This window comes from Rhinoraja longicauda, chromosome 26, assembly GCF_053455715.1.
Source record: "Rhinoraja longicauda isolate Sanriku21f chromosome 26, sRhiLon1.1, whole genome shotgun sequence".
NCBI classification, from domain to species: domain Eukaryota; kingdom Metazoa; phylum Chordata; class Chondrichthyes; order Rajiformes; family Arhynchobatidae; genus Rhinoraja; species Rhinoraja longicauda.
In genome coordinates, this window is record NC_135978.1 from 31,346,934 (window position 1) to 31,373,583 (window position 26,650).

General features: G+C 45.5%; 1 protein-coding gene across 2 annotated transcripts in view; it reads right to left on the reverse strand.

Moving 5' to 3' along the window:
* vps53 (VPS53 subunit of GARP complex) overlaps positions 1–26,650 on the reverse strand; it is a 328,676-nt gene that overhangs the window by 273,875 nt on the left and 28,151 nt on the right. The window lies entirely within an intron of this gene.

The window sequence follows — 26,650 nt, forward strand, 5'->3', positions numbered from 1 at the left end:
TATTTACTAATCCAATTTGCCACACCATCATCCAGATCATTAATGTAAATGACAAACAACAGTGGACCCAACACAGATCCTTGGGGCACTCCACTAGACACTGGCCTCCAACCTGACATACAATTGTCAACCATTACCCTCTGGTATCTCCCATTCAGCCATTGTTGAATCCATCTTGCAACCTCACTATTAATACCCAACGATTTAACCTTCTTAATCAACCTTCCATGTGGAACATTGTCAAATGCCTTACTGAAGTCCATATAGACAACATCCACAGCCTTGCCCTTATCAATTTCCCTGGTAACCTCTTCAAAAAATTCAAGAAGATTAGTCAAACATGACCTTCCAGGCACAAATCCATGTTGACTGTTTCTAATCAGGCCTTGATTATCCAAATAATTATATATATTGTCCCTAAGTATCTTTTCCATTAATTTTCCCACCACAGACGTCAAACTAATAGGTCTATAATTGCTAGGTTTACTTTTAGAACCTTTTTTAAACAAAGGCACAACATGCGCAATGCGCCAATCTTCCGGCACCATCCCTGTTTCTAATGACGTTTGAAATATTTCCGTCATAGCCCCTGCTATTTCTGCACTAACTTCCCTCAATGTCCTAGGGAATATCCTATCAGGACCTGGAGACTTATCCACTTTTATATTCTTCAAAAGTGTCCGTACCTCCTCTTCTTTAATCCTCCTAATTTCCATCACTACTCTACTTGTTTCGCTTACCTCACATAATTCAATATCCTTCTCCTCGGTAAATACCGAAGAAAAGAAATTGTTTAATATCTCCCCCATTTCTTCCGGCTCAGCACATAGCTGTCCACTCTGACTCTCTAATGGACCAATTTTATCCCTCACTATCCTTTTGCTATTGACATATCTGTAGAACCCCTTGGGGTTTACTTTTACATTACTTGCCAAAGCAGCCTCATATCTTTTTTTCGCTTTTCTAATTTCCTTTTTAAGATTCCTTTTACATTCTTTATATTCCTCAAAAACCTCATTTACTCCCTGCCGCTTATATTTATTGTATATCTCCCTCTTTTTCCGAACCAAGTGTCCAATTTCCCTGGAAAACCACGGCTCTTTCAAATTATTATTCTTTCCTTTCCACCGAACAGGGACATAAAGACTCTGTACTCTCAAAATTTCACCTTTAAATATCCTCCATTTCTCTATTATATCCTTTTCATAAAACAACAATTTCCATTTCACTCCTTTTAAATCCTTTCTCATCTCCTCAAAATTAGCCTTTCTCCAATCCAAAATCTCAACCCTTGGTCCAGATTTGACCTTCTCCATAATGATATTGAAACTAATGGCATTATGATCACTAGACCCAAAGTGCTCCTCAACACATACCTCCGTCACCTGACCCATCTCATTTCCTAACAGGAGGTCCAACACTGCCCCTTCTCTGGTAGGCACCTCTACGTATTGCTGCAAAAAACTATCCTGCACACATTTTACAAACTCCAAACCATCCAGCCCTTTAACAGAATGTGATTCCCAGTCTATATACGGAAAATTGAAATCACCCACAATCACCACTCTGTGCTTACTACTAATATCTGCTATCTCCTTACATATTTGCTCTTCCAATTCTCGTTCCCTATTTGGCGGTCTATAATACACCCCTATAAGTGTTGCTAAACCTTTCTCATTTCTGAGTTCCACCCAAACAGCCTCCTTAATCGAGCCTTCTAGTCTGTCCTGCCAAAGCACTGCTGTGATATCCTCCCTGACAAGCAATGCAACACCCCCACCTCTTGCCCCTCCGATTCTATCACATCTGAAACAATGAAATCCTGGAATATTTAATTGCCAATCGCAACCCTCCTGCAACCATGTTTCACTGATCGCCACAACATCATACTTCCAGATGTCAATCCAGGCTCTAAGCTCATCCACCTTTCTTACAATGCTCCTAGCATTAAAATATACACATTTAAGGGACCCATCATTTCTTATTCTCAGTTTATTTCTTTTCCCTTCTTTCTCTCCTACATATTGGGTCTGAGTGTTTCCCTTTTCTGCCTCCTGCCTCACACACTGCCTATTAGCTATCTGTGTTTGAGTCCCTCCCCCCAACCGTACTAGTTTAAAGTCTCCGCAGTTATTTTAGCAAATCTCCCCGCCAGGATATTGGTTCCCCTCGGGTTCAGATGCAACCCGTCCTTTTTGTACAGGTCATACTTCCCCCAGAAGAGGTCCCAATGATCCAGAAACTTGAAACCCTGCTCCCTGCACCAGTTCCTCAGCCACGTATTTATCCTCCACCTCACTCCATTCCTATTCTCACTATCGCGTGGCACAGGCAGTAAGCCTGAGATTATTACTTTGGAAGTCCTTTTTTTTAAACTCTCTTCCTAGCCCCCTGAATTCTCCTTTCAGGACCTCTTCCCTTATCCTACCTATATTGTTGGTACCTATATGTACCACGACCTCTGGCTCCTCTCCCTCCCCTTTCAGGATATCCTGGACACGCTCAGACACATCCCGGACACCGGCACCAGGGAGGCAAACCACCATCCGGGTCTCCCGACTGCGTCCACAGAAACGCCTATCTGACCCCCTCACTATAGAGTCCCCTATTACTACTGCTCTCCTCTTCCTTTCCCTACCCTTCTGAGCAACAGGGCCGGACTCCTTGCCAGAGGCCCGGGCACCGTCGCTGCCCCCAGGTAGGCTGTCCCCCCCAACAGTACTTAAACAGGAGTACTTATTTCCAAGGGGTACAGCCACCGGGGTACTCCCTAGTCCCTGCCTCTGTTCCTTGCCCCCCCTAACAGTGACCCACTTGTCTACCTCCCGTGGTCTAGGAGTGACCACCTCCCTGTAACTCCTATCTATAACCTCCTCACTCTCCCTGATCAGACGGAGGTCATCAATCTGCCGCTCCAGGTTCCTAATACGGTCCCTTAGGAGCCCCATCTCGTCACACCTGGCGCAGATGTGGATGTCTGGAAGACTATCAGACTCCCAGATTCCCCACATCTGACACCCAGAACAAAAAACTGCCCTGGCAGTCATACTCTCCAAACAAAGCCCCGCGCTCAGTTACTAAACCTACCACCCGGCCGCTACTCCAACCGCTCCAACCGCCCACCCAAAAGAACTGAGTGATCTCCTGGGAGAGGCGAAAAACCGGATAAAAAACCCAGGCCAATTTGGGGAAAAATCCGGGAAATTCCTCTCCGACTCCAAGCTAGGCGATCGAAACTAGTCCGGGAGATCACACAGGTCTTACTCCTTACAATCCCCACACAATCCCCACACACTACTTCCCAAGCAACACAGCTTGGTGCTACTGCTGATTGCTGCTGCTGCTACTGCTGCTGCTACTGCTGATTGCTACTGCTGATTGCTGCTGCTGATTGCTGCTGCTGATTGCTGCTGCTGATTGCTGCTGCTGATTGCTGCTGCTGCTACTGCTGATTGCTGCTACTGCTGATTGCTGCTGCTGCTACTGCTGATTGCTGCTGCTACTGCTGATTGCTGCTGCTACTGCTGATTGCTGCTGCTACTGCTGATTGCTGCTGCTACTGCTGATTGCTGCTGCTACTGCTGATTGCTGCTGCTACTGCTGATTGCTGCTGCTACTGCTGATTGCTGCTGCTACTGCTGATTGCTGCTGCTACTGCTGATTGCTGCTGCTACTGCTGATTGCTGCTGCTACTGCTGATTGCTGCTGCTACTGCTGATTGCTGCTGCTACTGCTCATATCATATATATACAGCCGGAAACAGGCCTTTTCGGCCCTCCAAGTCCGTGCCGCCCAGTGATCCCCGTAACATTAACACTATCCTACACCCACTAGGGACAATTTTTACATTTACATTTACCCAGCCAATTAACCTACATACCTGTACGTCTTTGGAGTGTGGGAGGAAACCGAAGATCTCAGAGAAAACCCACGCAGGTCACGAGGAGAACGTACAAACTCCTTACAGTGCAGCACCCGTAGTCAGGATCGAACCCGAGTCTCCGGCGCTGCATTCGCTGTAAAGCAGCAACTCTACCGCTGCGCTACCGTGCCGCCCTTGTAAGTAGAATAGTGCTAGTGTATGGGATGATTGATGTCGGCGCGGACTCCGTGTGCCAAAGGGTCTGTTTCCACGCTGTATCTCTGAAGTCTACTTGTCCCAAAATGACCACTTTGCGTAAAGCAGGAAATCTCCATTCTTTCATGGGTCAGGAAAGTATCGCGAATGAGCACCTTGTGTGGATCGACGTTGCTGTCAAATAGTTTTTTCTCATGCGTGTTTGTCATGCAAAGTGGCCGAGCAGAGCACGGCAGTCACTTGTGTAGGTGTGCAATGGTTGAATCTAGATGATCTTGGCATACATCTGCCCTTGGGAAATGAAACAAAGACATGTTGCACCTGAGTGATAATTCTATCCGCCCACAATTGTCAAATGGATGAATATTGTGTGAAATGGGAACTGTGTTTTCTCCTAAAATCCTCGTGCCTTTTTTGTGAGATAGATATACTGACTGGTACCATTTTCTTATCGTGGGTCGCCGGTTGTCGTAGCTTGCCGTCGCCTAGGTAGCTGGTTGTCGTAGCTTGTCGTAGGCATTGTCGTGGTCATTGTCGGAGACATTGTCGTAGGGTTAAAAAAAAAAACGAAGGTTTTTCGGCGATCTGCTACGACTTTGACAGTCGCCAGCAGTCGCCTTAAAAATCGTCAAAGTGGGACAGGCCCTTTAGAGCACTAGAGGCCTGGGTTTGATCTGGACTACGGGTGCTGTCTATACGGCATTTGTACGTTCTCCCTGTGACCACGTGGGTTTCCTCCCACATCCCAAAGGCGTGCAGGTTTGCAGGTTAATCAGCTTCTGTAAATTGTCCCTAGGTTGCAGGATAGAACTATTGTACGGGTGATTGTTGTGTAGGAACACACCCCTCAGTCTGAAGAAAGGTCTCGACACGAAACGACATCCATTCCTTCTCTCCCGAGATGCTGCCTGACCCACCGAGTTACTCCAGCTTTTTGTGGTACGGGTGATAGTTGGTCGGTGTGGACTTGGTGGGCCGAAGGTCCTGTTTCCACACTGTATGTCTAAACTAAAACCAAACTTAAGCTACAGTTTGGGGTGGAAGGAAGGTACAAGTCACTAAATCAGGACACAGTGACGGTGCCATTTTTTTAAAAAGTAAATTTTATATAGAGAATCCAAATACTTTAATTTGTAACAAAATGTATTTTGAGATCAAAAACAATGGCATATCAAAAAAAATTTCAACTGACATAACTACAGTGGAATTTTCACACCACTGCACAATGAAAGAATTGAAAGATATATCTGCAGTTGTGCTCAAAATGTTTCTATGCTCTGGTAAAACATCATTAGAGTGCAGATATGGCAACTGTATTTTTGAATGAACTGTAATTCAAACTCGATAGCAAGCAGGGACATCTCTTCAGTCCTTTGATATTTACAGGAATCATTAGCGAAAATAAATAGGATGTTAAGTGATATATTGAAGAACCTCATCTGCCAAATCAGCTTCTACTTCATTGAAAGTAGCTTGCTGTTATTTGAATCATATTACTATGCTGTGAAAACACAATAACATGATTCCGTTTAACTCAAGGTAGTTTAGTTTAGTTTAGGTTAGTGACACAGCATGGAAACAGGCCTTTCGGCCCACCGAGTCCACACCAATCTTTGATCACCCATTGATAACACGAGTTCTATATTATCCCACTTTCTCATCCACTCCCTGCACACTAGGGACAATAATATCCTCAAATACCAAATCTCCTCAATTTTCTACGGATGTAGAGGCACTGATGGGCTCATTTACACACATGGGGTAATTTAGAGGTCAATTGACCTACAAACCCACAAGTCTTTGGGAAGTAGGAGAAAACGGAGCCCAGGCGAACACAGGCAGAACATGCAAACTCCCCATAATCAGCACCCAAGGCTAGGATTGCATCCAGGTCTCTGGCACTGTAAGGCAGCAGCTCTACCAGCTGCACCACTTTCTGTTTAAAAACAGTTCTGGTTTAAAAACAAATCTCGAGACTTATTATAAATTTCATCTTCAACTTGCATGACTCAATGTAACATTACAAAGCCCAGGTTTCAGTGACAGTTGTACCGGTTGAACACAACAGTGCAGCATCTGGTTTTCATGGGAAATGAATGCTAGGGTTACATATAGTAGGTAGTCTTCAGACAATAAAGTTACAGGGATCTCCTTGGCTGTGTTGCATGTTACTGGATACTTCTCATTTTGGAAACAATTGTTGGAAATGAGAAAGCTTATAATTATAATGACAAAAACATTGTCGTTCCTTTGAGTTTGTTTTGTAAATTTACAGCCAAATGCAGCTCATTGTAGAGGAAGTCTCAGGTTAAACCGCGAGCAGACTGAATTAGCCCATCTGTGCAAACACCAGGTTGAGAGAGGATCAGGCTTGATCCCAAATTGTCTGCTGTGGCTCAAAGAATGGCATTCTCATTTGAGCAAGAAATGAAGATTGGTTGAAGATGCGTCTCATGGATTTCAACACAAAATTCAAATTGGTAATCCGCACCTGCACAGTTGCACTGAAGTGTCAAGTGTCATACTAGAACAAGTGGACCCGTTGGGCCCATTCCTCATAGAGGGGGAACAGGGAAGGGGAGAGGGTGTCGTCACTGAGTGAGCCCCGGACTCAAAGCCTCTCCTGTATTGGTGTAGCACCCTCAACCCCCTACTCAATCCCCCTTACCCCCCCCTCCCCACCTTCCCTGACTCCCACTGTCCCCCTTCCCCCCACCCCCACGAGTTGGGGAGCGGAGGTGAGACTACTCGGGTCGGGCAGCGGAGATGGGATTACTCGAGGCGGGCGGCGGCGGGTCTGGGAGAATGGGGAGGTGAGAGAAGAGGGGAGAGAGGAGAGAGGAGCGGCGGGAGGCACGCACAAGATGGCGGAGCGTGAGGAGGAGAGCGGCCGCCATCTTTCTGAAGTCGCGCCGGGGCCGTCGGTAGCAGCGGCCCTCGACGAAGCCGCCATCGGTGGAAGCGGCCGCTGAAGGAGGAGTAGAAGAAGCTGCCCGCTTGTGTGCGGTGATGGTGCGGGGCGCTGGGCCCGGGCGGGAGGGGGGACACGACGACGCCGTGGGTTGAAGGGACGGAAGGGAAGGATGAGTGGACCATCAGTCCGACCGTCTCCCTCCTGCTCGGGAATGTCCCCCGGGTGTGAGAGAGTGGGGAGAGTGAGGGGAGAGAGGAGAGAAGCGAGGGGAGAGGGGGGCCCCTGATTGCGGGCGGGCGGCTCCGCTAACAGCGTCCATCTTGTTTGTGCAAGTGAGGAGAGAAGCCGTGCGTGCCCTCTGGTGATGTCATACACACAGCACTTTGAAAAAATGTGTTTAGAAATGAGAGTTTTAAACTTTAAAATGTCTCTAACTTAAAAAATATAAACCAATTTAAATGAAACTTGTTATAAACAATCGCCAGGACAGTTGTGATTAAGGTGGCGCTAAAATTGTGGCGCTATGGTGTACCGTTTTGGCTGCAGGTCCACACGTCTCTCAGAGAGATATACATACATACAAATATATTTATATATATATTTGCATGAATTGTACCGGCGGAGGGGGGGGCGCGACTCATCTCTCACAGTCGCAAGAAATCGGCTAGAAATTAAATGTTTTAACTTTAAAACCTCTAGAACTTAAAAAATATAAGACCAATTTAAATAAAACTTGTTGTAAACAGTCGCCACGAGAGTGGTGATTAAGGTGGCACAAAAATTGTGGAGTTATGGTTTACCGTTTTGGCAAAATCACAGAAATAAATATATAGATACATACGGATACATTTATATATATACAAGATGGAGGGACGGGAAGACAGACAGACAGATGTTTGTTTTTTGTATATATATGTATGTGTGTATATATATATATATATTTGTGTGTGCATATGTGTGTGTGTGTGTATGCGCATGAGTGTATATATGCATGCGTGTGTATGTGTACTGTATCTATACATAAAAATGTGTGTGTGTGTGTGTGTGTGTGTGTGTGTGTGTGTGTGTGTGTGTGTGTGTGTGTGTGTGTGTGTGTGTGTGTGTGTGTGTGTGTGTGTGTGTGTGTGTGTGTGTGTGTGTGTGTGTGTGTGCGCGCGCGCAAGTGATTTCTAGATAGGCACATGGATATGCAGGGAATGGAGCGATATGCATCATCTGCCGGCAGATAAGACTTGGCAAGAATGATCCCAGGAATGAATGGTTTAACATATGATGAGCGTTTGAAGACATGGGGCATGTATTCGCTGGAGTTTAGAAAGATGACCTCATTGAAACTTACAGAATAGTGAAAGGACTGGATAGAGTGGATGCGGATAGGACATTTCCACTATTAGGGGAGTCTAGGACCAGAGGGCACAGCCTCAGAATAAAAGGACATACCTTTAGAAAGGAGATGAGGAGGAATTTCTTTGGTCAGAGGGTGGTGAATCTGTAGAATTCATTGCCACAGACGGCTGCGGATGCCGTCAATGGATATGTTTAAGGCAGAGATAGATAGATTCTTGATAAGTAAGGGAGTCAGGAGTGATGGAGAAAAGGCAGGAGAATGGGGTTGAGTGGGAAAGACGGATCAGCCATGATTGAATGGCGGAGTAGACTTGAAGGGCCGAATGACCTAATTATGCTCCGAGAACCTATGAACGGCATCATGTTCAGCACAGACATTGGAACAAAGGGCGTGTTCCTGTGCAATACTGTTTTATTTTACTGTGTAATTATTCAAGTACTCCTTTAAATATAAAGTACTGTGGGACAATCAGATTGTGAAAAGCACCACTTTTCTTGAAAAGTAAGTGCTTTTCTTAAAGCTTGTTATGGCACGGCTGACAGAAAAATCCCATAAAACATTCACGTTAAGATTTCCATCTTAGTCCCAAACTGGAGAGACTGCAGAGAAGATTTCCAAAGATATTGCCAGAACTCGAGGCCCTGAGCTGTAGGGATGGGTTGGGCTGGCTGGGAATAGTCCATGGAGCACAGGTGGAGTGATCTTATAGAGGTGTATCAAATCAAGAGGGAAATAGAAAGGGTGAATGCACATCCTTTACCCGGGGTAGGGGCATCAAGATCCAGAGGGCAGAGGGTTAAGGCGAGAGGAAAAAGATGTAATAGGAACACGAGAGGCAACATTTTCAATACTGAGGGCAGTGTACACGGAACAAGCTGCCAGAGGTAGTAGTTGAGGCAGGTACTATAACATTTAAAGGGCATCTGGACATATACAGGGGGAGGAAAGGTTTGAGGGATACGGGCCAAGGCGGACATGCGGGAATAGAACCGGGTGGCGCCGGCAACCTCACCAACAGTCTGTCTGTCTGTCTTTTTTGTCTTTTTTGTTATTTTTTGTGTTTTAAAAAGTATGTGTTAATGTTCCCTGGTTTGCTTTATGGGGGGGGGGGGGGGGGGGGGGGTGAGGGAGGGGGGAGGGGGGAACTTTTTTCAATCTCTCACCTTGCCGGAGATGCAATTGTTTTCAGGATCGTATCTCCGGTCGTTCTGAGGCCTAACATCATGGAGCTGGCGGCCTCGCTCGAGACTGACTTTGAGCCCCACCGCGGGGGCGTGGACTTACCATCGGAGCCTGCGATACCATGCCTGGGATCAACGCTCCAACCGAGGCCTGAGCATTTCACCATCGAAGAGCTCGCAGTCTCAGGTAGAGACTGATGTCGGGAAGCTCCAAAGTCGCAGAAGGTTTGACCAGCCCGGACCCAGGTCAGATCGCCCGGCGCGGGGGAGCAGAGATCCCCCCGATGCAGGAACTTGATCGCCCCGACACAAAGGACCCGACCGCCGGCTACGGGAGCCAAGATCGTCCCGTCAACGGAAGGCTCCAGGCCCCCGACAAAGAAGGGAAGAGATTAAACTTTTTTTTCGTCTTCCATCACAGTGAGGAATGTGGAGGAGTCACTGTGGTGGATGTTCATGTTAAAATGTATTTTGTGTGTCTTATTGCTTTTTATTGGTATGACTGAATGGCAAATCAAATTCCTCATATGTTGCAAAACATATTTGACTAATAAAGTATGATTATGATTATAAATAGAGTAGATGGGGCATCTTGGTCAGCATGGGATAAATTGGGCCAAAGGGCCTGTTTCCGTGCTATATGACTCTCTGACTCCACAACAAATTGGGCCGAAGGGCTTCGTTCTGTGCTCTATGACTCCATCACTCAGAGACTTCAAACTCCCCTGTTGAGCAAATTCCCATATGATCTTTCAGGTGAAGGAAGTGGCAGCACAGTCGGCAAGGTGGCGTGGCAGTAGAGTTTCAAAATATCCATCGTTTTAAACTTACGGTTGAAATGTGTTTGGTTTGGACCTTGAGGGTCAAAATATGTTTCTAGACCATTTTCCTCTCTCCCTTCTTACGGCGCCAGAGACCACGGGTGCTGTCTGCATGCAGTTAGTACGTTCTCCCCGTGACCTGCGTGGGTTTTCTCCGGGAGCTCCGGTTTCCTCCCACACTCCAAAGACGTGCAGGTTTGTTGGTTGATTGGCTTTGGTAAAAATTGTAAATTGTCCCTCGTGTGAGGTTATTCACTTTGGAAGTAAGAATAGAAAGGCTGATTATTATCTGAATGGTGTCAAGTTAGGAGGAGGGGGAGTTCATCGATATCTGGGTGTCCTAGTGCATCAGTCAATGAAAGGAAGCATGCAGGTACAGCAGGCAGTGAAGAAAGCCAATGGAATGTTGGCCTTCGTAACAAGAGGAGTCGAGTATAGGAGCAAAGAGGTCCTTCTACAGTTGTACCGGGCCCTGGTGAGACCGCACATGGAGTACTGTGTGCAGTTTTGGTCTCCAAATTTGAGGAAGGATATTCTTGCTATGGAGAGCGTGCAGCGTAGGTTCACTAGGTTAATTCCCGGAATGGCGGGACTGTCGTATGTTGAAAGGCTGGAGCGATTGGGCTTGTATACACTGGAATTTAGAAGGATGAGGGGGGATCTTATTGAAACATATAAGATAATTAGGGGATTGGACACATTAGAGGCAGGAAACATGTTCCCAATGTTGGGGGAGTCCAGAACAAGGGGCCGCTGTTTAAGAATAAGGGGTAGGCCATTTAGAACGGAGATGAGGAAGAACTTTTTCAGTCAGAGAGTGGTGAAGGTGTGGAATTCTCTGCCTCAGAAGGCAGTGGAGGCCAGTTCGTTGGATGCTTTCAAGAGAGAGCTGGATAGAGCTCTTAAGGATAGCGGAGTGAGGGGGTATGGGGAGAAGGCAGGAACGGGGTACTGATTGAGAGTGATCAGCCATGATCGCATTGAATGGCGGTGCTGGCTCGAAGGGCTGAATGGCCTACTCCTGCACCTATTGTCTATTGTCTATTGTCTATTGTGTGTGTAGGATAGTGTTGGTGTGCGGGGATCGCTGGTCGGCGCAGACTAGGTGGGCCGAAGGGCCTGTTTCCGCTGTATCTCTAAACTAAACTAAACTCAGTCCGAGGGTTGCAATATTAATTTCAAGGGAGGCTAATGCTGCCTCACAGCTCGCTTGGATTTCCTCTGGGACATTCACCACCACTGATCCCTTTTATTTCCCACCAGGGTTTACCACAGTGTTCTTCACAGTGTGTAAGGATTCGTAGGATAATACTCTCTCTTTGCAATTCAGTCTAATTCATCACTTGGATCTGCTTCCACAGTGACTCATGCAACCCCCCAATCACAGATATATTATAAAGATAATACCTGGTAGATTCGCCAGCACTACATACTGGGGGAATTATAAGGTTTTAAAATACATAAACAAAAGTTTCAAATATCACATTTTCATTTCCTATTAATTACTCCGATGTTAATTTGTCCTCCAGAGAGACAAAATGCCATTATGAGGGTGGCTGGGGTAACAGATGAACTTCTCCTCACCCTGAACCCACTGTTGCCACGTACCCACTCCAACAGTAATGATATCAGCAACTACCACACAACCACGTCAATACTCGCATCAGCTTCTTATTCACAGCAAAAACACAATCTACAATAGACCAAGGTCACACAGGTGAATGTTATTCTCGACAGCTCCTGATCCCAATTTCAAAAGATCCGTCATTTCAAACGTACGGTTGAAATGTGTTTGGTTTGGAACTTCTCGGTCAAAGTATGTTTCCAGACTATTTTCCTCTAGCCCTTCTCACTTTCACACAAAACAAATATTGCTAGATGGAAACACAACTTAATCTGGCCTCTAAAATATAAGATATGAAAAACAAAAAGTAAGGTGAGTATAGCTAAACTGTTTAAACCAAAGATAGACATAAAATGCTGAAGTAACTCAGCAGGTCAGGCAGCATCTCTGGAGAAAATGAATAGGTGACATTTTGGGTAGAAACCCTTCATCTTTTCTCCAGAGATGCTGCCTGACCCACTGAGTTACTCCAGCATTTTGTGTCTGTCTTCGGTGTAAACCAGCATCTGCAGTTCCTTTTTGGTGACATTTTGTCTGCTCGACTGTTTAAACCCAATCTGCCACTTTATAAGAAAACACTTGGTTAAAGGCTGTAGCTGCCAACTAAATAAAAACCTGATTTTATCTACAAATGTATTGCCTTGAAGCAAATCTGCATTTTATATTTTACAATTATGCATTGACAAATCTACAGATGAAGCACAAGATATTTAATGGAGGCATTTTGCTTTAATAGCGTTTAATAATTAATTTTAATCACGGGGCAATTGTCACAGATAATAAATAACGTCAGCTACTTGCGTGAATTTACTTCATTTTGAGTGATCCTTCCAAACTCCTGCTCGCAAGCTTGTTAGGAATTAAACTGAACTTGGTTCCACTTTACTTCCATTCCCACACTTAAATACGTCTCTTTCCCAGGCCAACAAACGTGTGAGAATATTATCGGATGATGCCACTTGGCTTCTCACAATCTCAATTCACTCCAGAATTTTGTAAGTATAACAACTTTAAGCTATTTCCCATCATTCTACCATCGGAGAATGCTACAGATATAATCCTTGTGGCAGCAACGCCTCTTTTATATTCTCCGTCCAATTCCAGGACACACAAAAGAAAAACAAAGAATTGACATAGAAACAGAAAAATAGGTGCAGGAGGAGGCCATTTGGCCCTTCGAGCCAGCACCGCCATTCATCGTGATCATGGCTCCCCAAGCCCCACTCTCACTCTCCCACTCTCCCACACGCCCTCTCTCTCCTCCACTCTCACCTCCCCCCACCATCACCCCCCTTACCCCCTGATCATCCACAATCAGTTCGATCCTGCCTACGGGTGCTGCACTGTAAGGAGTTTGTACGTTCTCCCCGTGACCTGCGTGGGTTTTCTCCGAGATCTTCGGTTTCCTCCCACACTCCAAAGACGTACAGGTATGTAGGTTAATTGGCTGGGTAAATGTAAAAATTGTCCCTAGTGGGTGTAGGATAGTGTTAATGTATGGGGATCACTGGGCGGCACGGACTTGGAGGGCCGAAAAGGCCTGTTTCCGGCTGTAGATATATGATATGATATGATAGTAACCCGTGCCTGCCTGCTCCCCATATCCCTTGATTCCGCGAGCCCCTAGAGCTCTATCTAACTCTATTTTAAATTCATCCAGTGAATTGGCCTCCACTGACTTCTGTGGCAGAGAATTCCACAAATTCACAACTCTCTGGGTGAAAAAGTTTTTTCTCAGTTTTAAATGGCCTCCCCATTATTCTTAGACTGTGGCCCCTGGTTCTGGACTCCCCCAACATTGGGAACATTTTCCCTCCACCAGTAAAGAATTAATGCACTAAAATACAAGAACACAAGTTTTAAGGAATGACTACCCGTAACTTACCCCTTTCCACTTGCAAAACCTACTGAAACAAAATTGTTAATGTTTCCAATATTATTTCAGAATATTTATCTTGCCTTGCAAGCTATAACCACTAGCAAAAGCCTTTTTTGATCTGGTGCGTGCATTGTCTTGGCTGTTCAGACAAGACAGCCCTGCTTGCGACTGCAGATATCCAGACCAGACCATCCCACCCATCGTGAATGACTGCTCACTGAGACTTTTCCCTGGTGGCATCAAGGCCCATCCACCCAGCAACTGATGCTGCCCTGGCCTGGATAGAAACATAGAAACATAGAAAATAGGTGCAGGAGTAGGCCATTCGGCCCTTCGAGCCTGCACCGCCATTCAATATGATCATGGCTGATCATCCAGCTCAGTAGCCTGTACCTGCCTTCCCTCCATACCCCCTGATCCCTTTAGCAAAAAGGGCCACATCTAACTCCCTCTTAAATATAGCCAATGAACTGGCCTCAACTACCTTCTGTGGCAGAGAATTCCACAGACTCACCACTCTCTGTGTGAAGAAATGTTTTCTCATCTCGGTCCTAAAAGACTTCCCCCTTATCCTTAAGCTGTGACCCCTGGTTCTGGACTCCCCCAACATCGGGAACAATCTTCCCGCATCTAGTAGTATAAGAAAATAACTGCAGATGCTGGTACAAATCGATTTATTCACAAAATGCTGGAGTAACTCAGCAGGTCAGGCAGCATCTCGGGAGAGAAGGAATGGGTGACGTTTCGGGTCGAGACCCTTCCCGCATCTAGCCTCAACAACCCCTTAAGATTTTTATATGTTTCTATAAGATCCCCCCTCAGTCTTCTAAATTCCAGCGAGTACAAGCCCAGTCTATCCAGTCTTTCCTCATATGAAAGTCCCGCCATCCCAGGGATCAATCTGGTGAACCTTCTCTGTACTCCCTCTAAGGCAAGAACGTCTTTCCTCAGGTTAGGAGACCAAAACTGCACATAATACTCCAGGATGTCTACCCTTGACCTACAACTTTAGGCTGTGCACGCCATACGCAAGAAGAAGAAGCTGTTCAGAAACTATTTTGTTCTACTGAGAACGTGTGCCTTTATCTACATTTTTGGGACACTCAGCAACTTGGGCCGAGACGGCGAGAAATTGCAGAGAGTTGTGGACGCAGCCAGGACCATCACACAAACCAACCTCCCTTCCATTGACACTGCACACTGCCTCGGCAAGGCAACCAGCATAATCAAGGACTAGTCACACAGCGGCCACTCCCTCTTCTCCCATCAGGCAAGAGGTACAGAAGTGTGAAAACGCACACCTCCAGATTCAGGGACAGTATCTCTTCCCAGCTGTTATCAAGCAACTGAATCATCCTATCAACAATCAGAGAGCAGTCTGGAACTACTATTTACCTCATTGGAGATCCTCGGACTATCTTTGATCGGACTTTACTGGACTTTATCTTGCACTAAACGTTATTCACATTATTCCCTTTATCGTGTGTATCTGTACACTATGGATGGCTCAACTGTAATCATGAATTGTCTTTCCTCTGACTGGTTAGCACGCAACAAATGCTTTTCACTGTACCTCGGTGCACGTGACAATAAACTAAACTGGGTGTTTTATATTCTTCATTATTAACTAACTAGCACAGTATTTTACTTGCTGTTTTCGGCCAAGTCGGGTGTAATAGGGGGAAATAAAATAAATACCTTCCATCTTTTAGGGTGGCACAGTGACATGGCTGGTGGAGATGCTGCCTCAACACCAGAGATCTGTGTGCGATACTGACTTTGGGTGCTGCCTGTGTGGAGTTTGTACGTTCTTCCTGTGACCGCGTGGGTTTCCTCCAACGGCTCTGGATTCCTCACACATCCCAAAGACGTGCTGATTTGTAAGTTAATCGGCCTCTGTAAATTGACCCTCATGTGTAGGATGGGACAATAGAAAACTAGTGTAATAGGGATCTAAGAGGCATCTTTTTCACACAGAGGGTGGTGGGTACATAGAATGAGCTGCCAGAGGAGGTAGTTGAGGCAGGTACTATAACAGCATTTAGAAGACAATTGGACAGGTGCTTGGATAGGAAACGTTTGGAAGGATAGGGGCCAAACACAGGTAAATGGGACTACTGTAGATGGATGGGGCTAGGTCAGCATTGAGACGAGTTGCTCCATAGGGACTGTTTCCATGCTGTATGCCTCCACGTAAGAAAAACACCACATCCAAATCAGTTTCTTGCAAAACGAAATCATCAAAATCCTTGTAAACGTCCATGCTCCCGGTAAAATGCAATAATATGTTGGGGAAGGAAACCTGCCCAGTTAGTGCTGCTTAATGTACGTCGGTGGTCAAGAGGTCCACTCAATGGTGGCAATCTCAATTAGTGGCGGCACGGTGGCGCAGCGGTAGCGTTGCTACGTTACAGCGCCGGAGACCAGGGTTCAATCCCAACTGCGGGTGTTGTCTGTACGGTGTTTGTACGTTCTCCCCGTGACCGCGTGGGTTTTCTTTGAGATCTTCAGTTTCCTCCCACACTCCAAAGACATAGGGTAATTGGCTTGGTATAAAATGTAAATTGTCTGAAGTGTGTGCGTAGGATTGTATTAATGTGCGAGGGTCACTGGCCGGCGTGGACTCAGTAGGCCGAAGGGCCTGTTTCCACGCTATATACCTATTCTATCTATATATATTACGAAAACTCTCATCTCGTATATTCGTATGTTTGTTTGTTCATACCCGATATACAGCCAAAACGGTACACGACAGCGCAACAATTTTAGGCCCACCTTACTCACTATTGGCCTGAGGTTCAAATGGTTGTTATATTTTTAAAGTTATTCACTTTTTAAACTTTAAAAATGACTTTTTAAACTTTAATATATCCCTTTTCCACTTGCCATGCCCCTCAGCCGCGTTCGACATCACAATGGGAACCCAATGGGTCCGCGCATGTGCAGTTGGGTCCCGTTGATCTAATACAGATGCTCCCCGACTTACGATGCTTCGACCTACTATATTTCGACTTTGCGATGTGCAAACAGCATCTTGCGTCACAATGGGAACCCAACGGGTCTGCACCTGTGCAGTTGGGGCCCTATGATCTAATACTTACGTAAGATGGCCGCCGGATCCGCGTGTGCGCTCAAAGCTCACTGGTTGTGCACCGGGGCTTCGTCCCGTTCAAAGCAATGGCCGTCATCGTCGAGCTGCCACTGCATGAGAGCTTTGCACCCAACGGGTCCACAGGTCGCTCTGGACGCCGCGATGGCCGCCCGGGGTCGGGGTGAGTGTTTCCCTTTCCTTTCCCCCCTCCCCCCCCCAGCCCCAGGGGAGACTCCCCGGCCGCCAGCGGGTCGTCAGTTCGGGGAGGGTTGCCGGGCCCGCAGGAGAGGTTTGGGCCCAACAGGTCCATGCCCGTCTATCTAAACTAAAACTAAACTATTTAGGCATCAAAGAGTAGACAATAAATGCAGGCTCACCAGTGTCAATCATCAAATCAGATGAAACGGTGCTGGTTTAAAAACAAGGCAGCTGGAACATTAGTTTGCCATCAGTTTAAATGAAGCCAGCTTCTGAAAGGTTAGAATGATGCATTTGGGAATTATTATAGGAAGGGAATGTGCAGCACGGAGAAGTACCTGCTCGAGCTAAACAATCTACTGTCTGTTGCTGACACTGGGATTGTAGAAGAGGCATTAATTCATCGCTCTAAAACCAATGGATGACTGTCACCCCACAGTTAACTCAACAAAGGAAGCTCTGTGCTGAGCAAAACGGACATCTGGAACCAGTAATACGTTTCGAAGACAGTGTAGAAAACCGAGCTGGCCCTCGTTTGTTTTTTCTTGGTTCAATTTCCTGCAGGATTACCGCCATCTCCAGGGATGGGTACAGTTATCTGGGCCCAAAGGGTCTCCCACACAGCTTTTGATCAATTACAGTCTCATTCAGCCACACAAATGGTCGCCCCTTAGAACATAAAGTGCAGCCCTTCGGCCCACAATGTCTGTGCCAAGCATGATGCCAAGACCGACTCTAATCAGACTGCACATAATCCATCGGGTCAGGCAGCATCTCTGGAGAGAAGGAATGGGTGACGTTTCGGGTCGAGACCCTTCTTCAGACTGATCAGTCTGACGAAGGGTCTCAACCCGAAACGTCACCACTGAGTTACTCCAGCATTTTGCGTATACCTTCGATTTAAACCTGCATCTGCAGCTCTTTCCTGCACATAATCCAAGTCACTCCATTCCTTGCATATCCATGTGCCTATCCTAAAGTCTCTCAAAAGCTACCATTTAAGAAAAAAAAGAGGGAGCAGTGAAAGAGGATCTAACAGAACCCCTAGAGGAGAAAATAATTTGGAGGTTTACGAAAATGATCCCAGGATCATCCCGTTAACGTATGATGAAGAAGGGTCTCGACCCGAAACGTCACCCATTCCTTTTCTCCAGAGATGCCGTCTGACCCGCTGAGTTACTCCAGCTTTTTGTGTCTATCAAACGTATGATGAGCGTTTGACGGCACTGGGCCTGTACTCGCTAGAGTTTAGAAGGATGAGGGGGGACCTCATTGAAACGTGCTGAATCGTGAAAGGTCTGGGTAGAGTGGATGTGGAGAGGATGTTTCCACTGGTGAGAGAGTCCAGGACCAGGGGCCTTAGCCTCATAATTAAAGGAAGTACCTTTGGAAAAGAGAAGTGGAGGAATTTATCTCATCAGAGGGCAGTGAATCTGTGGAATGCATAGCATAGATGGCTGTGAAGGCCATCAATGGATATTTTCAAGGCTGAGATTGACAGATTCTTGCTTAGCAAGGGTGTCAGCGGTTATGGGAAGAAGGCAGGAGAATGGGGTTGAGAGGGAAAGATAGATCAGACATGATTGAATGGTGGAGTGGACGATGGGCCGAGTTGCCTCATTCTGCTCTAGAACTTATGACCTTACCCATATCATTCCATATCTATAAGCCTATCCAAAAGTCTCTTAAATGCCACTATCGTATCTAAAATATAAACATTATAGGGAGGGAGATCACTAATACACTCTCCAGAGGTTTGCAGGGTTTCACCAGCCCCCAACATCAACATTGAGAAAATATGCTCTTTGGTGATATCAGCGAGATTATAAAGACCAGCTTGAGATATGAAAGATAAACACAATAGCCGCATTTCCCTTATCCCAGAAGTAATGGGTTCAAAATTCCAACATGCATAACACTAATACGCATGGACCCGTGCCAACTTCTTCTGGGGCCACAGGGATGTGATTTTCTCATGTGCACTACACACAATGTATGAGAAATAGATTGCCAAAGCAAAAGTGGCATCGATTCCCAGACCTTCAATGTTTTTATTCAAATATCTGATGTTGCACAATGCATCTTACACGCGCCGTGTGACCTTGCAAAAGCAGACCCAGCGGCTGGCCAAGAACATAGTTCATCAGGACATGTGATAGGAGCAAAATTAGGCCAATCGGCCCATCTAGTCTACCCCGCCATTCAATCATGGCTGATCTATCTTTCCACTCAACCCCATTCTCCTGCCTTCTCCCCATAACCGTTGACACCCGTACTAATCAAGAATCTATCCAAATATCTGCCTTACAAATATCCATTAATTTAGCCTCCACAATCTACTGCGACAATAAATTCCACAGACTCACCACCATCTGACTAAAGAAATTTCTCCTCATCTCCTTCCCAAAGGAACGTCCGTTAATTCTGAGGCTGTGACCTCTGGCCCTAGGCTCTCCCACTTGTGGAAATATCCACTCTACATCCACTCTATCCAGGCATTTCACTATTCGCTGCTTCACTAACATAGACCTGGTGGCCTTGAGAACGAAGGTCCACATGTGGCAGCAGGCCCATTCACCGCTGCGAAGTAGAGCCTGCAGGGAGAAGCTCGGAAGTCCCAAAGACTGGATAGTCGAGGAGGGAGCTGCTGGTGACTGCGGACGCAAGGAGTGGGCCAGTAGGAGAGGGACCTCAAGGTCGGCTGCGGGAGGCATCCCCAAGATGCCAAGGCGGTCCGCTTAGGAGAGGGGTGTAGGGTTACACCCACTCAAGGTGTATTCATGGACATAAAATTTTAGTTTAGTTTTAGAGGTACAGCGCGGAAACAGGCACTTCAGCCCACCGAGTCCGCGCCGACCAGCGATTCCCGTACATTAACACTATCCAACACACACTAGGGACAATTTACAATTATTCCAAGCCAATTAACCTACAAACCTTGGGAGTGTGGGAGGAAACTGGAGACCCCGGAGAAAACCCATGCAGGACACAGGTAGAAAATCCGACAGCACCCATACTCAGGATCAAACCCGGTTCATGGCGTTCCAAGGCAGCAACTCTACCGCTGCGCCACCATGTCACCTCCTAAAGGACATTAGCGCATTCTTAGATTTCCTGAAACACCCATAAAAGGTTCTCCATTCCCAAAGAGGGCTTCATTTTGATTTTTCCCCATCAAAAATTGATGAGCTTTTTTCAGATCTATTTTTGAGGTACATTGCTGAGATTTTCTTCTGAGCTCATTGTTTTAATATTGGGTTTATTTGCCAAAAATATGGGATATTTCAAAGAGTCGTGAGAACGTTGTGCCTGTTGCCTGGGCAGCTTAGTGACAAAACTACCTCGACATCTGAAATGTTGCATTCAAGTTAGTGTCTGCATAGCATAGGGATGCAATAGAGTCATCAGCGTACAGCGAGGAATCAGGCCCTCTGGCCCAACTTGCCCACGCCAACCAACATGCCCATCTACACTAGTCTTACCTCACCATGCTTGGACCAAAGCCCTCTAAACCTGCCATGTACCTATCCATGTACCTGTCCAAAAGTCTCTTAAACGTTATGATGGTACCTGCCTCATTTATCGCCTCCAGCAACTCGTCCATATACCTACCACCTTTTATGTAAAAAAAGTTGCCCCTCATGTTCTTATTAAATCTCTCCCCCCTCACCTTAAATCTATGTCCTCTGGTTCTCGACTTTCCTTCTCTGGGCAAAAGACTGTGTGGATTTACCTGATCTAATCCCTTCGTGATCTTATACACCTCTGTAAGATCACCCCTCATCCTCCCGCGCTCCAATGAATAAAGTCCTAGCCTGCTCAACCTCTGCACTGCACTCTTAGTTTTTCTAAAACCCCCGAGGGAAGCCCGCCATAGCCCAAAGGAGGACTAACATAGAAACATAGACATAGTAAATAGGTGCAGGGGTAGGCCATTCGGCCTTCGAGCCAGCACTGCCATTCATTGTGATCACGGCTAATCATCCACAATCAGTAACCTGTGCCCAACCTCTCTTGATTCCACTAGCCCCCAGATTCGTTTTAATTTTCCCCAATTGAAAATTGGTGAGATTTTTCTCACATCCACACTTAAGTCACTAAATATTTGGGTGGACCCAGGTAATTTTGTTCTACCTGAGCTGCAAAGATAAATAAAAATGTGTGCACCGAGTTTCTAAGGGAGGCCAACCATGGTTCACAAATATACCTGACAGAAAGAACCAAGTTCGGTAAGATAGAAAGAAAAATGCCTTGGATGATATTACAGAGACCGTTTATAATGACCAAGGAATCTATTTTTTCCAATGCTTCTTGAGGATCAGCAAAAGCATTCCTTATTGATCTACGTTTGGCTATAGTTCAAAGACAAAACACAACTGTCCTGACCATGGTATCAGGCATTGTTTTAACACTTTTGGCAGGGGGTGGGTTAGGAAACTGCACGTTCAGCTTTTAAACCCGCTTCAAATTTGACAAATGTGAAAACTTCAACCTGTAAGATCGGACAGGAAACTACAAAGGAAAAAAAAAAGTTAAAGATTGTAAACTTATTGATGAATGTATAATGGCTCGCATAGCAGTCATTGAAGCATTAGATCAAACGGTGCAAGATGTTGGACACAATAATAAATTAATGGAAGGTGTTAGTTTAGTGCTAGTTATAGATTGTCATTAAACATTACTAGTAATTCCACAAGGTACTAAAGCAGATGAATTGAAAGCCTGTGTTAAAGCATATGTTTAGAAAAGGTGAAAATTATTGAATTTGAAAAGCAATATGTGAGCAAATTTGACAGGCGATTTGTCTGTACGGGAATTTGGTTCAAATTTACTCAAATCATGAAAGAAAAGCAACAGGCCCAAGGCAGGGTGCAGAAGTAGAGCAGTTGCTTTACAGCACCAGAGACCCAGGTTCCACCCCAACTACAAGTGCTATCTGTACAGACGTTGTACATTCCCTGTGTGACCACGTGAGTTTTCTCCTGGTTCCGGTTCCTCCCTCATTCCAAAGACGTGCAGGTTTGTAAGTTAATTGGCTTATGTAAACTGTCCCTAGTGTGTAGGGAGTGGATGAGAAAGTGGGATAACATAGAACCAGTGTGAACGGGTGACCATTGGTCGGTGCGGACTCAGTTGGTCGAAGGGCCTGTTTCCACGCTGTATCTCTAAGCTAAACTAAGAGATGATATCAATGTTAAAATTGCACCAGATTTTTTAATTCACTTCATGATTCGATGCAAGCTGTTTACCCAAATGTAACTCAACACTATTTGCACTACCAATCATTGTGTGAAAGAACATTTTTAGCACCAAAAAAATGATGGGAGTGCTAGCCATGAATAAAGACCTGCTTTCAAAGCATCCCCAACAACCCGTACAATACAAATTCACAAACATAGTATGGCAGACATTGATGAGGCTCCATATTTCTCCGTAGAATTTTTTAAACACTCTCTCACAACCTGGTGTGCAATCAGATAATGTTAAATTAAAAGGAACTCTAGCGGTGCTGCAGAGCAATTTGAAGCCGCCAATATTACGTAACAGCACAAAATTATCAGTTCAAAAATTACTACCACACGTAACAGAAGCTATAATAATGACTATTGGGGAATTTTTCTTCATTCTTCGGATACCAACTATCTGTCTCCGTGGATTGTCACCTTGTCGTGGTGGAGAAGCTTGTGTGGTCCTGAGAGCGATGCCGTCTGGAGCTATGCTCCTGGTAGGGTCACCCATGGCGGTACGGTCGAGAGGAAAACGTCCCTGACAAAGAGCAATCCAACCAAGACCTCAACGGTGGAACAGGTGGAGGATGATGGCTGACTTTAGTGGAGCGTTACAACAGCTGGGAAGGCGGATGAAAGCTGCAGCAGAAAAGGGTCCCCGGTCGTCTTGGACTCCACGCCACTGGATCCTGGCCCAGATCTGTCAAGGACCGTGAGGTGGCTGTCTGTGCACCAGTCTCCCCACGTTAAACAAAGTCACGCACAGACGTCCTCTGTGGAGAGGACAGTCACACTCGCTTCCAGTGACCGCCGATGATGACCAACTATCCCATATAATCCAGCTATGGCGACACGGTGGCGCAACTGGTGGAGCGCCTTAGACCCAGTTTCAATCCTGACATCAGGTTCTGTCTGTGTGGAGTTCACACATTCTCCCTGTGATCGCGTGGGTTTCCACCGGGAGCTATGGTTTCCTCCCACATCACAAAGACATGAGAGTATGTAGCTTAATTGGCATCAGTAAAATTGCCCCTAGTGTTTAGAAAGTGGAGGCAAAAAAGGGATAAGATTGAGCTCGTGGGTATGGGTGGTCAGCATGGACTTGGTGGGCCAAATGGCCTGTTTCCATGGTGTATCTATAAAAACTAATACTATCATTAGATCATGTGATAGGAGCAGAATTAGGCCATTTGGCCCATCAAGACTACACCACCATTCAATCATGGCTGATCTATCTCTCCCTCCATGATACAACCAGTCAATGTGCTCTCTACTGTACACCTGTAGAAGTTCAAGAGAATCCTCTCTGACATACTGAATCTCTGTAACCCTCTCAGGAAGTAGAGGCATTGATGTGCTTTCTTTATAATTGCATCAGTGTGCAGGGTCCAGGAAAGATCTTCAGAGATATGCACGCTAGGAATTTGAAGCTTTTGACTCTCTCCACAATCGTCCCATTAAAATAGACAGGTTTATGGGTTCTCATCCTTCCTCCTCAAAAGTCTACAATCAGTCCCTGTGCACAGATGCAAAGGAACTATATGTGTAGGAAGGAACTACATGTGTCGGAAGGCACTACAGATTCTGGTTTAAACTGAAGATAGACACAAAATGCTGGAGTAACTCAGTGGGACAGGCAGAATCTCTGGAGAGAAGGAATGGGTGACATTTCAAAACCTCACCCATTCCTTCTCGCCAGAGATGCTGCCAGTCCCGCTGAGTTATTCCAGCATTTTGTGTCTATCAAAGGAATCATATTATATTTGTTTTCATCTTGTATATGTTTTTATTGTTAACGTTAATTAAATTGCATAATAGCCCCCTTGATTATATTACTCATGGGTAATATATTTGTTACATTTTATTTCGTTTACAAAGGCGTGTCATAAAACCCGATTGCATGGAAACAAATGCAAAGATTATGATTGCGAGCGTAATAACCTAAGCAATGAAGGATGTAGAAGCCAGTATAAAATGCTTTGTATCTTAATCTTGTCCGCCAATGTTAGTTCAGTGCCAGATGACTGTGGTTTGCAAAGTAATATGCAACTGAAATAGGATTCATCCATTTTTCAAATAACTAAATATAAACTAATCAAAATCTACCAAGTTTAATCCTTCAGCAATTTTCTATTTTTATTTTATCTTCTGCTTTATTCTGATCACGAACGGCAGCACAGTGGTAGAGTTGCTGCCTCACAGCGCCAGAAACCCAGGTTCGATCCTGACTGCGGGTGCTGTCTGTACGGAGTTTGTATGTTCTCTCCGTGACCTGTGTGGGTTTTCTCTGTGATCTCCAGTTTCCTCCCACACTCCAAAGATGTTTAGTTTTATAGGTTAAATGGCTTGCTATAAATGTAAATTGCCCCTAGTATACAGGATAGCTTTAGTGTGCGGGGATTGCTGGTCGGCGCGGACTCGGTGGGCCAAACGGCCTACTTCCGTGCCGTATCTCCAAACTATATGTCGAAAATCGACTTATACACTAATTATCTGTCAGCTTGCAGTAACAACTAATGGATCCTGTGATTTATAAACAGAAAACTGAACAAATAAATCGAATTGAGAATCAGTCATACAGCATGGAAACAGGCCCTTCGGCCTAACTTGCCCATGCCGACCAAGATGCCCCATCCACGCTAGTCCCACTAGGCCATGTTTAATGAACACCATGAGAATAAGCAGGAAAATGGAGAACATAGAGAAAAGAAAATATTTTACCGAACATTAAATAAAATATTGAACAAGTGGCAAAAAAGACAAGTGTAAATGAAGATGGAAAGAGAGAGAAAAGAATGCGTGGACAAAAAGACAAATTTCAGTTCCAAGCTAAAGATTTTGTTCCACTTAAATTAACAGTGTTCCTGCTTGACTCTCCATATGTTTTGGCTAGACTATAATTGGGTTCATTTCTACTGTTCCATTCAACCGATATCTTGAGGCATCTTCATAGTTCTTTAAATTGCGGCTGCTTCTTCAGCTTCAGTGTGGTACAGTGTTGCAGCTGGTAGAGCTCCTGCCTCACAGCACTAGAGACCCAGGTTCGATTCTGACCTCAGGTCCTGTCTATATTGTACATTTTCCCTGGGACCATGTGGGTTACCTCCGGGTGCTCCGGTTTCCTCCCACATCCTAAAGATGTGAGAGTTTGCAGGTTGATTGGCCTCTGTAAATTGCCCCCTAGTGTGTAGGGAACGGATGCAGAAGTGTGATAATGTAGAACAAGTGGGAATGGACGACCAATGGCGAGTGTGGACTCAGTGGGCCGAAGGGCCTGTTTCCACGCTGGATATTTCAATCAATCAATCAATCAATCACTGTCGGCTGGAAAATACCAAGACAATTACTGTCTTTTGGGTTGGAAATAAGCTCATTTTTACAAGCAAACCTCCAGATAGTTGCTTGTGGACAAAACTAGATGACTAAAATCTAATAATTCAAACTATCCACGTGATAATTAATCCTACCAACAAGTCTACATTTCCTTGATCATCGTCTGCTTTGATCTGTCTGATTTTGTGTATTTGAAAACCCGTGTTTGAAATCTGTGCGATTTTGACACCTTACCCCTCCATATCTCTAGTCTCACTCTCCCTTGACTCTCAGTCTGGAGAAGGGTCTCGACCCGAAACGTCACCCATTCCTTCTCTCCAGAGATGCTGCCTGTCCTGCTGAAATGCTCCAGCATTTTGTGTCTATCTTCAGCATAAACCAGCATCTGCAGTTCCTTCTTACACATCAACAAGTCCATACCAGGTTATTTGTTCAGGTGTGAAGACTGGGCGATCGTTTCGCTGAACACCTTCGTTCAATCCGCCTGAACCTACCTGACCTCCCGGTTGCTAAATACTTTAATTCCCCTTCCCATTCCAATGCAGACCTTTCTGTCCTAGGTCTCCTCCATTGTCAGAGTGAGGCTAAATGAAAATTGGAGGAACAGCATCTCATATTTCGCTTGGGCAGCTTACAGCCCAGTGGTATGAATATTGATCTCTCTCACTTCAAGTGACCCCTGCATTCCCTCTCTCTCTACCCCTCCCCCACCCAAGTCACACCAGCTTCTCATTTTCACCCAACAAACAGCTAACAATGGCCTGTTTCCTTCATCATCGTTACTTATTTGTATATCTTTCATTCATTGCTCTTTATCTCTCTACATCACCGTCTATATCTCTCATTTCCCTTATCCTTAACTAGCCTGAAGAAGGGTCTCGACCCGAAACGTCACCCATTCCTTCTCTCCAGAGATGCTGCCTGTCCTGCTGAGTTACTCCGGCTTTTTATGTCT